Here is a 9805-nt window from a genome sequence, read left to right as displayed (position 1 = left end):
ATTTGCCATGTTGTATGTCTGATATACATGAACATTTTTGTTGTGGCTAACAGTTAATAACATATTTCATGTGTGTTAGTCCATAACGAAATTTAAAACTGAATTTTATGCCTTATATTTGCTTGCACGTCTGGTCATTGTTAGTATTCATATAAAACCTAGAAATTGAAAAATGTAGTTATAAGTTATTACAGTAATGTGACGAATGTTATTACATAAAAATTAATCACAAGATATAATTATCACACGATTACTTTGTATTGGTTTATGATTATTACATTTTATGTTCACTTTGTCATGACTTGTTTTTAACATGTAATTGTTTCCATATTCTCTGTTTACAGTTAAGATATAGATATATCTTCATAAAATTATTTGTATTTTCCTCAGTTTTATATAAAACTTTGGTCGTGTTTTTGGTTATAATCCCGTTCCTTTAAGAACGTAACCAACCAACTTCTGGTTAATGTGAGAACATCCCACCTCAGTCAGGTTAGATCCATGTTTTATTTATATTTTGTTCTGTGTATATCATACTATAAAATGTTTAAATTCAGTCTATCTGATATTATTGATAGCTCTACTGCTCTCATGATCATTTCTTATTTTTTATTTTTAGCTACAGATCGCAAATTTGATCGACTGGGTTCAAATCAGACACCAATGTCAAAATAAGATTTCAAAGGCTGGTGTATAAAAGATTAATTGTCAAAAAGCATTAGAAATAAAGACTATTTGATTGCTGTAAATATTACATGTTTCTATATTGTTAATATTATATTCTAATCAGAGCACGCCACCTACTTAGAGATGGATAGGACAGTAACCTGGTAATCAGAAGAGCTAATTAAACACTTCTAAGGTTTATAGTCCATAACTTTATCAGTTTGGTACCATAACATTTAACGATATTTCGTTCAGATGATTTAGATTAGTCAAAAATACATTCACCGTAGGCTAAGAATGGAAAATAATCACTATACTAAAAGTATAGAGTAAAGGTAATAAAATTCGCTATGTTAAACATTCAACCAATGGTATCAATAAAATGATAATAAAGACACAACTCTTTATACCGTATTTATGGAATACAAAACAACCATCCGTTACCTTTAAAAACTAATGTAATGTTAATTATGCAACATGATGTTACCGTTCTTAATCAACACTTTCAACACCCCTCCCTAAAAATGTTTTTAACCAATGAAATACCATAATTATTTCCGCTAAGGCACTACTTCAAACGTTGCTGTTTATGTATGAGGTCAAGTAAGAAACCATTACCAAAGTTTGACCAGAAGTTAATAACTTATAGAGATACAGAATAATAAACTAAAATTAAATATATAACTGAATCACACGATAAGTAACTTCAATACTACTTCACTAAAGACTGTTTGTTCATGTTTTGATTTTATTTGAGTCTTGAACAGTTTTACTGTGTAGTTTTTTAACACTTTGTTTATAAATTCAATCTTTTCTCGTGGTATGAATATCCAATTAACTAGTACAAAACATGGTTGGATAACTAATACTTTTAAAAGCTGGTTGAACACTCACAGTATCAACATTGTTTAAAATGACATTTAGTTTTAACGTTTAGAAAGAACATATCTGAGTCGCCAAGTGTTCGTTTTGTGTAGTTAGCTAAAATGTAAACTGAATGAAAACTTTGTATATTCATGTCTAACTTCGACAGGTTTTTCTAGTAATTTTCAAAATTTCTTTATTACAAAAAGTTAACTAACAAACTACATTGGCACAGAATCTGTATTAATTATAAGTTTTATGTAAGATAATAAATCACAATAAGGAGAAACTTTTTATTATCATCCAGGAAGAGTTTATTCAGAAAATTGTCAAAACAATGTTTGTTACAAATACATAAACGTTAGTTTATCACTTGTTTACTATAAACATTACCATACTTTATCTTCTTCATTTATCATTTATAATAACATCCTTTATATATATATCATATAGTAATATACTGAATTACATAAAATATTAAGCCTAACCACACTGGCAACCAAAAGTAACAATCATTTATATTTAATAACAGAAGTAAGCTTGAAATGACACTATTAGAAATATTTCTATTGGTTGTAACAAACATAACAAGAACCTCACTGTCAATCAACAGATAAGAGTCTGAATTACAAAACATGTTGTTCTTATTGGAGTGGTCTTTTAATATGAATGTCCGTTTCTACGTTCAACCTTGAGAGTGACGTCAGAGACTTGGATTAATCCGACTGCTGGAACAAACTTCAAAGGAACCTGTAGGATACAAACACTAAATGTGAAATACGTTTATAAAAGTAACTTGTAAAACAACTGAGAAATAGAGGAGAGTGGTCACCATTCATCAGTTAATCAAGCATTATTTGAATATTGTTGTATGTATTACATACACGGTGTAGCTAAAAAACTCACATAATTTTATTTACCACATATACTAAAAAGTTACAGCATATGAACATTTTATTTACTCAAAGCATATATTCTACAAAATAAAGATCTCAATTTACCACATACTTTTTCAGTGGATTTCCTGCGAATGATGGTTGTACGCAGACCCACAAAGAATAGAGATCAAAGTACTCTCTCACTGAGTACAGATCTATGTAATACCATAAAAGCACAGCTCCATGTAGAGAAAACATTTAAGCTCTCACATTAAAATGGCAAATCAAAGATGTCCTGTGCAGAGTATATTCCTAAATAGCCCCATACTGTGTATAAACCTAAATAGCCCAATATAGATTACCGACACAAATAGTCCAATAGGGAGTACCGACGTTAGTAGGTCAATACAGAGAGTACAAGTCCAATAATTATATTCAGAGAGCAGATCTACGCAATCCCAGTACCAATATGGATCTAAGTAGTCTCACACAGAATACACCATTGAGTTGAGAAACACAATTCGTTCTTTCTACAAAGTTGAACGAATTTAGATGAAAGAACTTACAGATCGTAATACCATAAAAAGAGATCAGGAAACAGTCTGTAAGAATATATAAAGTCAGGTCTTGGGTCAATATCCGTAATGGTGATAATATTTAAAGTGAATTTAACATCGATGATGCCAATTCAGGTAAGATCACTTGTAGAAATTCGAGAACAACAATAACAAGTTAACACATAATGAATATAAGAATAATCAAGATTTGGTGTATCTAAAGGATTTTCTGGATTCTGACAATTTACTGTCAATCGGATTCCGGATGAACTACGCCTCACACAGAATACAGCTTTATTTGCTGCTAATCCTCGAAGTTATAGGATTATCAACTAGTGCTATGCAATTTTAAGTTATGAAACTAAGTTAAACTGTAAGTAATATAAGATTCGAAATGTTGTTATTTTCAGATAATATCTCGATATCTTTCTAAATAAACTATCAAACCCAAAGACTCAAAATAAAGCACAATGTGTAAAAATATTTATTTTTAAAAAACTTTTATGACCAAAGTAATAGTACATGAAATCGAATTTTAAATCCTTATAATAGACAAACAACTTTGTAAAAAACAATAACAACTTTTAATCACTAAAGTAACAATGTTCTAAATGATATAAAGCATCTGTTTAATAACAACTTTTAATTAAAGTCACAATGTTCTAAATTGATATAAATCATCTGTAAAAAACAATAACAACTTTTAATCACTAAAGTAACAATGCTCTAAATTGATATAAATCATCTGTAAAAACAATAACAACTTTTAATCACTAAAGTAACAGTGTTCTTAAGCCATATGGCTTAACAAAATCAATGAAAATATTTTTTTTATTTACATATAGCTACTTTCTTAATTTCTCAATATACAAAAATAAAGGATCGTTTTATGTAAAATAAAGAAAACTTATCTTTACCTCAGTTTCAGAACAAGGTAGAAAACGCAAATGACGTAGGATGTGGACCAAACATAATTTTATTTCCATTAGAGCGAATCGCATTCCTATACAGTTCCTGGGACCAGCCCCGAATGGCATGTAAGTGTATGGTACAATGTTGGATTTGTTCTCAGGAAGAAATCTGTATGTACAAGAAGTTTATTTCGACTCTCAAAATTTGAAATTTTCTAAAACAAAATAATAATAATAATGGACAAATTACAAAATGAATTTCTTAAACATATAATTCAAATGTTTAACTATTTATTTTCTTCACTCAATATTTATTCCACATTATTTTATAGAAGATACAATCAGCCTGGCCTAGTACCTCGATTGTAAAGAAAAGTATTGAAATAAGCGTAAATTATTTTGTTCACAAGGTTAATGTAAAAACAAAATCTGTAAATTAGTGTCCAGATGTCTAAAATGTGTACACTTCTGATCAAGGAAATAAGCACACGTAGTTGAAGATATGAAAATTATCTTTGCTTCTTAACACACATTAATAGTCAAGTTCAACCAGTATTTCCAACACATATAACTATATTACATTTTACTAGTGTATGACTTCATAGTGAAATAAATCTGTTTTAATAAAGTTAAGAAACAATAAACAAAACATCCATGTTTACACTCTTTATATAATGTTCTGACTTATAACGTCAGTTATCAGAATGTTGTCTGTAATAAATTTTGGTCTTTATCTTAAGAGGTAACTCTTGTATTTAACCGATGTTTTAATTGTAACTGCAGTTCTGAGGTAAGCGATTTTTAACTAATTAAATACTTAGCAATTGAGCAATAGAACAACTAAATATAAAAGTAAAGTCACACCATGTTATTAAATGACAATCACCTGTTACCTGTCTATGTCACATGAAGCCAACACTTACTTTTCGGAACCACTGCAAAAGAAATATTACCTGTCCTAAAAAACAACACTTGTCACTTGTCTGGAGCAAAATAAAATAGCTGTTGCCCATCCAGTTCGGATAAAACTAATTCATACTTGTCTGGACTACATAGAAAAACAGTTGTTGCACGTAAGTCCAGCTGTTATCTTTCTGTCTTAAATAAAATATGCCACTACCTGTCTGGATCAAATTTCTCCGGGTCTGGAAAGTTTTAGGGTCATGGTGCATGGCGTATATTGGGAACCTCACTGGTGTGTCTTTAGGTATAGTCAGCCCTATATCGTCAAACGTATAATCTTCCATAGCACGTCTTTCCCCACTGTAAAAATAATTAAATAAGCTCCATGTAACAGTTAAACAATAAGATCTAGTAAGTTACTTTATAACATTTAAGATGTTACCAATCAAATCACATTAAACATTGTGTATTTATTTTAATATTAACGTTTGTTAAAGTTAAATTTATGTTTAGAAATGCATTTAACTTATACTGTTAAATATGCATTGCGAAATTCCAGGCTATCACTAAAGTTATAGAATCAGGCTATTTGAAATTGTAAAACGTAACAGCATAACAGTGAATGGTCTCTAAAAGTTATATTTGATCTAATAAAATATGTTCAATGTATTTCTTGACTTTTTGTTTTAATTCATTCTAGGCAGATCTTCCCACATGAACATAATTTGAACCTAATGTTAAGCCAACATGTAAAATGAGGTCAGAATAATGAAAATATACAGATAAATTATTAAGACTTAATCGTGTTTTTTGTATTTTGTATTTGTCACTCGGACTGATGTTACAGAAGGATATAATTTGTTAAACAAAATGAAACAATTAAACCTAATTTAAACCTAAAATCAAATGTATTTTAACTGGAAATGGTGTTTTATAGGTTGAATTAAATAATTGTGTAGTAAAGTCCAGAAAATTAGAATGGAAACAAATATAAACGATATCTAACAGAAGGTATTTCTGTCAGTACTCATCGCAAATTAGTATTTGTTTATCTTTGGAACACCAGATGGAGTGAAACTTCTCTTTTTTATATTAATTCCTTTTTTCCAGTACTGAATTCCGTTAGTTTTTGTAAAGTTTGATAACATATTTTGAAAATAAAATAAAAATGTACCGTTACCTTTCAAATAACCTGATATTAGAATATTTGCTTTCAGCCGTCGAGTTGTCATAATGTGATGGTCAATACCACTATTCGGTGGTGAAAGAGTAGCTCAACAGTTGGTGGTGGGCGGTGTTGACTATTTGCCTTTCCTCTAGCCCAACACTGTTAAATTAGGGACGCCTAGCGCAGATACCCTTCTTGTAGCTTCGAGCGAATTTCAAAAACGAAACAAAACCTGGCAAAGATCAGTAACTGTACTACTTTTAAATATCGTTTGACAACTGATAGTTCATGAAATTTGAAAATGTTTAGATAAAAATATAGTAAAATGTGAGAATAGGAAACAGATAAACAATTGAAAGAGTGGTTTATTGAACGTAAAGTAATGAAATATCTAAGATAAATATTTAGTGTTTTTCTGAAGGTAAGAGTAGACTATTTAATAACATGCAATAATCCATTTCTGCGAGTTCGTTTTTTTGTTGTGCAAGCACTGTTTACAACTGTCTCATGGTTATGTACAGGTCCTAACGTCTCGTGTTACATCAAATATTTATAAAATCTCTAATACGATATTAGCTGTTACTTACAGTGATGAAGGAGGGTAGATTCGAATACTTTCACATACAACTGCATCCAAGTATTTCATAGAGCTGACAGATTCGTAAGTGTCGTGTTCCTAGACCATACAAGTTTTACACTTTAATTCAGTTAAAATTCCTGTCTTTAACATACGACAACGTTTCTGCATTATATCCGTATATACACAGTCTGATTGGAGAAATAAATTATGCGTTAATTCTAAATTATGAAAGAAATTATATTCGACAGTTTCTAAAATATAAGGAACAAATTTCTCACTATACCACACTTGTATTAAACAAACTTTGAAATTTTATGACACTCTTACCATAATACCCCTTTCAATCATCATAATTTAACAGGATTCACATTTCATAGTAAACTGAAGGAACTTGTTTTTAATGGTTTATGTAGTAATATTGTTCTCTCTTGTTTTTATACTTTTGTGATTCGATAAACTCTTTTTTTACTGGAATATTTTTCTTTTTATTAACTTGGTGTTTTATACACACAACATGTTATTACTGCTTTCATAATAAATTATAGGCTTACCTGTGAAGGTATGGTTTCATCAATTTCCTGATATAATTTATTTTGGCAATCCTGATTTAAAGCCAACAGATACACAATGTATGATAAAGCACTAGCCGTAGTTTCGTAACCACCCAAGAAGAATATAACGCATTGAGCAACAAGCTCGTCTTGGGTCAAATCTAGAATAGTAATTATATAATATAAATATTATTTGTTCATGTTCAATAACAAATTCAATAACGTAAAGATATATAAATCGAATTTCTTTCGAACTTTCTCTCACGCGTAAAACGAATAAATTCAATCAATCAGTAAGAACTTAAATAAATTAGCTTGAGCTTGTACAGGTGGAAACAGGATTAGTTAACTAATGATGGTGTAGAATTTGTTATATAATATAAATACTTTTCTTAAAGGCTTATAATGCTAACATTCATGGTTTGATGAATCAATTGTGTAGCTTTATGTTTACCAACAAACTATTTGGTAAAAGAAAAGAGTCAGAAAGAGTGTACCTAAATAAAACCTAAACGTATTTCAATATTATCATTGGTTATCAGTATTATATTACAACCTTAAAAATATTTAAAAAGTATGAATGAACACTAATCAGTATGTTACGAATCAACCAAAATTAAAGTTTAACAGTATTTATATTCCTGTCGTTAACATTACTGTTTATGGTTCCAAACTATATTCACCTGACGTAAAATTAACTTCGTGGTTTAAATGCTCGAAGACCATCATGCACGAATTGTCACAATTCCAACCAAAATCTTAAAAATTATTTTACTTCTTTTAACCTGCTTAGCTACTTAGTGATAACGATTTCACACTTTCTGTAAATTATTACAATCGTCAGTTAGATCGTACAAATAACATTTGTCAAAATGTGTTTGACAACTCGTGAAAACAAAACTCAAACTATTACATTTGATCTTCTACGTCATGTCTGACCATATTTTTAAATTTTCTCACATTTATTTTGTAACTTGTTGTTGAAGAATTTAAAATTTTCTTCTTCGTATCCATAATTGTTGACATTTTAATGTCCTCTTTGAGTTCTGCAGTTTGTTGTCCATGGTCTCTAGTAGCAACTGAAGGAAGTCTATTCGCTTTGTCTGAAACCATCGAAAACCTTTTGTTATTGAAGAAAAAGTGTGGAAATTATTAACTAATGTTGATTAAATGTCATTGTTATCATTTTTATTTTAAGACACATAATAATACTCCCAAACACCCCTGCAAAATAGAGATTAAATATTAATTACCTCAGGACTGTGTTTACGTTGGTCAATTATCTTGAGAGTCAACTTCTTGAAAACTCCATACCCGATGGGTCGATCATGGAGATTTTGAACAGTTTCATGATGCTAGGGAAGGCAACTAAAAGAAGAAAGGTAATTCATTAGAACGTTATTGTGTAACTTAGACAATATATTATTTTCATACATTTCAAAATATACATGAGCATTTTATAAAAGTTTTGCTTAACAATTAAAAACACAGCTATAATAGATTTTGAGTATTACTTGGCAACGCTTATGAATGTTATATCGAAGGGAGTGTTGGACATTTCAAGAAACTGTAAATCTCCTGGAACGCGATGAGATGTGTTGTTTAATTTTCAATCCAGTAAATGTTAAATATCAGTGGAAGACCAGAAAAAGGGCACCTAATCATTACAACCAATCGCCAACTCTTGGGTTACTTGTTTTTGTTTGTTTTTGAATTTCTCGCGAAACTACTCGAGGGCTATCTGTCTGCGTTACCCGTCTTTAATTTAGCAGTGTAAGACTAGAGGCAAGGCAGGTAGGCATCACCACCCACCGCCTACCCTTGGGTCACTCTTTTACCAACGAATAGTGAGATTGACCGTCACGTTATAACGCCCCCACGGCTGTAAGGGCGAGGATGGTTTGGTACGACCGGAATTCGAACCCGCCACTCTTAGATTACGAGTCGAACGACCTAACAAGCTCAGCCATGCCAAGCCCTTGGGTTACTCTTTAACCAGTGAATTGTGGGATTGATCGTTCACATTATAATGGCCCCCCAAATCCAATACATCACTGCATTCTTACATGTTATCCGTGCCACTGAAGTGATTCTGATTCAGAAAGAGATCGTGTTTGAAAGCTGGGCATAACGCTATGTTAATTCTTATTCAAACTATACCAACTGGCTACTCACGTGCAAGTAAAAATCGCCATCTGTTAGCAGAACTAAAAGCTTCTTTGGCAGTTTTAGTAAAAGCATTGTCAGGGTTTCTGAGAGCATTTGTTTTAGTTCCAAAAGCGCAGCTGGCAATCACATCCATGGTGAATGCTCCAAAATAACTGAATGGAAGAGAAAACACAAAAAACTTTAATTATTTGTGAATTTGAACTTTTTCAAGGCAAATAAATTAAAATGGTAATAAAAAGATATAGAAAACTATTAAAGGTGTTTTTACCCCCAAAAATTACATATAACTGTTGTTATGATCCAAATATTTCTTAATACTCATTAATGTCTTTTATTTTTCTTATATTTGAACTTTTGTTTCAAAGAACTGATCAAACCAACTGAGTAAAATCACTCATTTGCAATTTAAAATACGAGAACTGGTAGAAAAACCCGGGATTCAACCTAAAAATTAAATAGTATTTCAACTATGATTTACTTTCATCATTACCTAGTGAGTCTGTAGACTCGTGCTTGAGATATTGTAAGGCCTGTATGACCTTTTGAAAGAATTCTTCT

The 9805-nt window shown here is 30.7% G+C and overlaps 1 pseudogene across 1 annotated transcript in view; it reads right to left on the bottom strand.

Moving 5' to 3' along the window:
• Nucleotides 1-1820: 1820 nt before the first annotated feature.
• Nucleotides 1821-9805, bottom strand: part of LOC143247950 (cytochrome P450 3A8-like) — a 42423-nt pseudogene continuing 34438 nt past the window's right edge. The window contains exons 7-13 of the transcript XR_013026744.1: nucleotides 9254-9399; nucleotides 8039-8107; nucleotides 7079-7239; nucleotides 6535-6623; nucleotides 4997-5139; nucleotides 3883-4045; nucleotides 1821-2280 (exon numbers count right to left, since the gene is read on the bottom strand). The product of XR_013026744.1 is annotated as a cytochrome P450 3A8-like (transcript). The remainder of the gene's footprint in view (nucleotides 2281-3882; nucleotides 4046-4996; nucleotides 5140-6534; nucleotides 6624-7078; nucleotides 7240-8038; nucleotides 8108-9253; nucleotides 9400-9805) is intronic.

This window comes from Tachypleus tridentatus, chromosome 3 (assembly GCF_004210375.1).
Source record: "Tachypleus tridentatus isolate NWPU-2018 chromosome 3, ASM421037v1, whole genome shotgun sequence".
Classification (NCBI taxonomy): Eukaryota; Metazoa; Arthropoda; class Merostomata; order Xiphosura; family Limulidae; genus Tachypleus; species Tachypleus tridentatus.
This window is presented reverse-complemented; position numbering and strand designations above follow the sequence as displayed.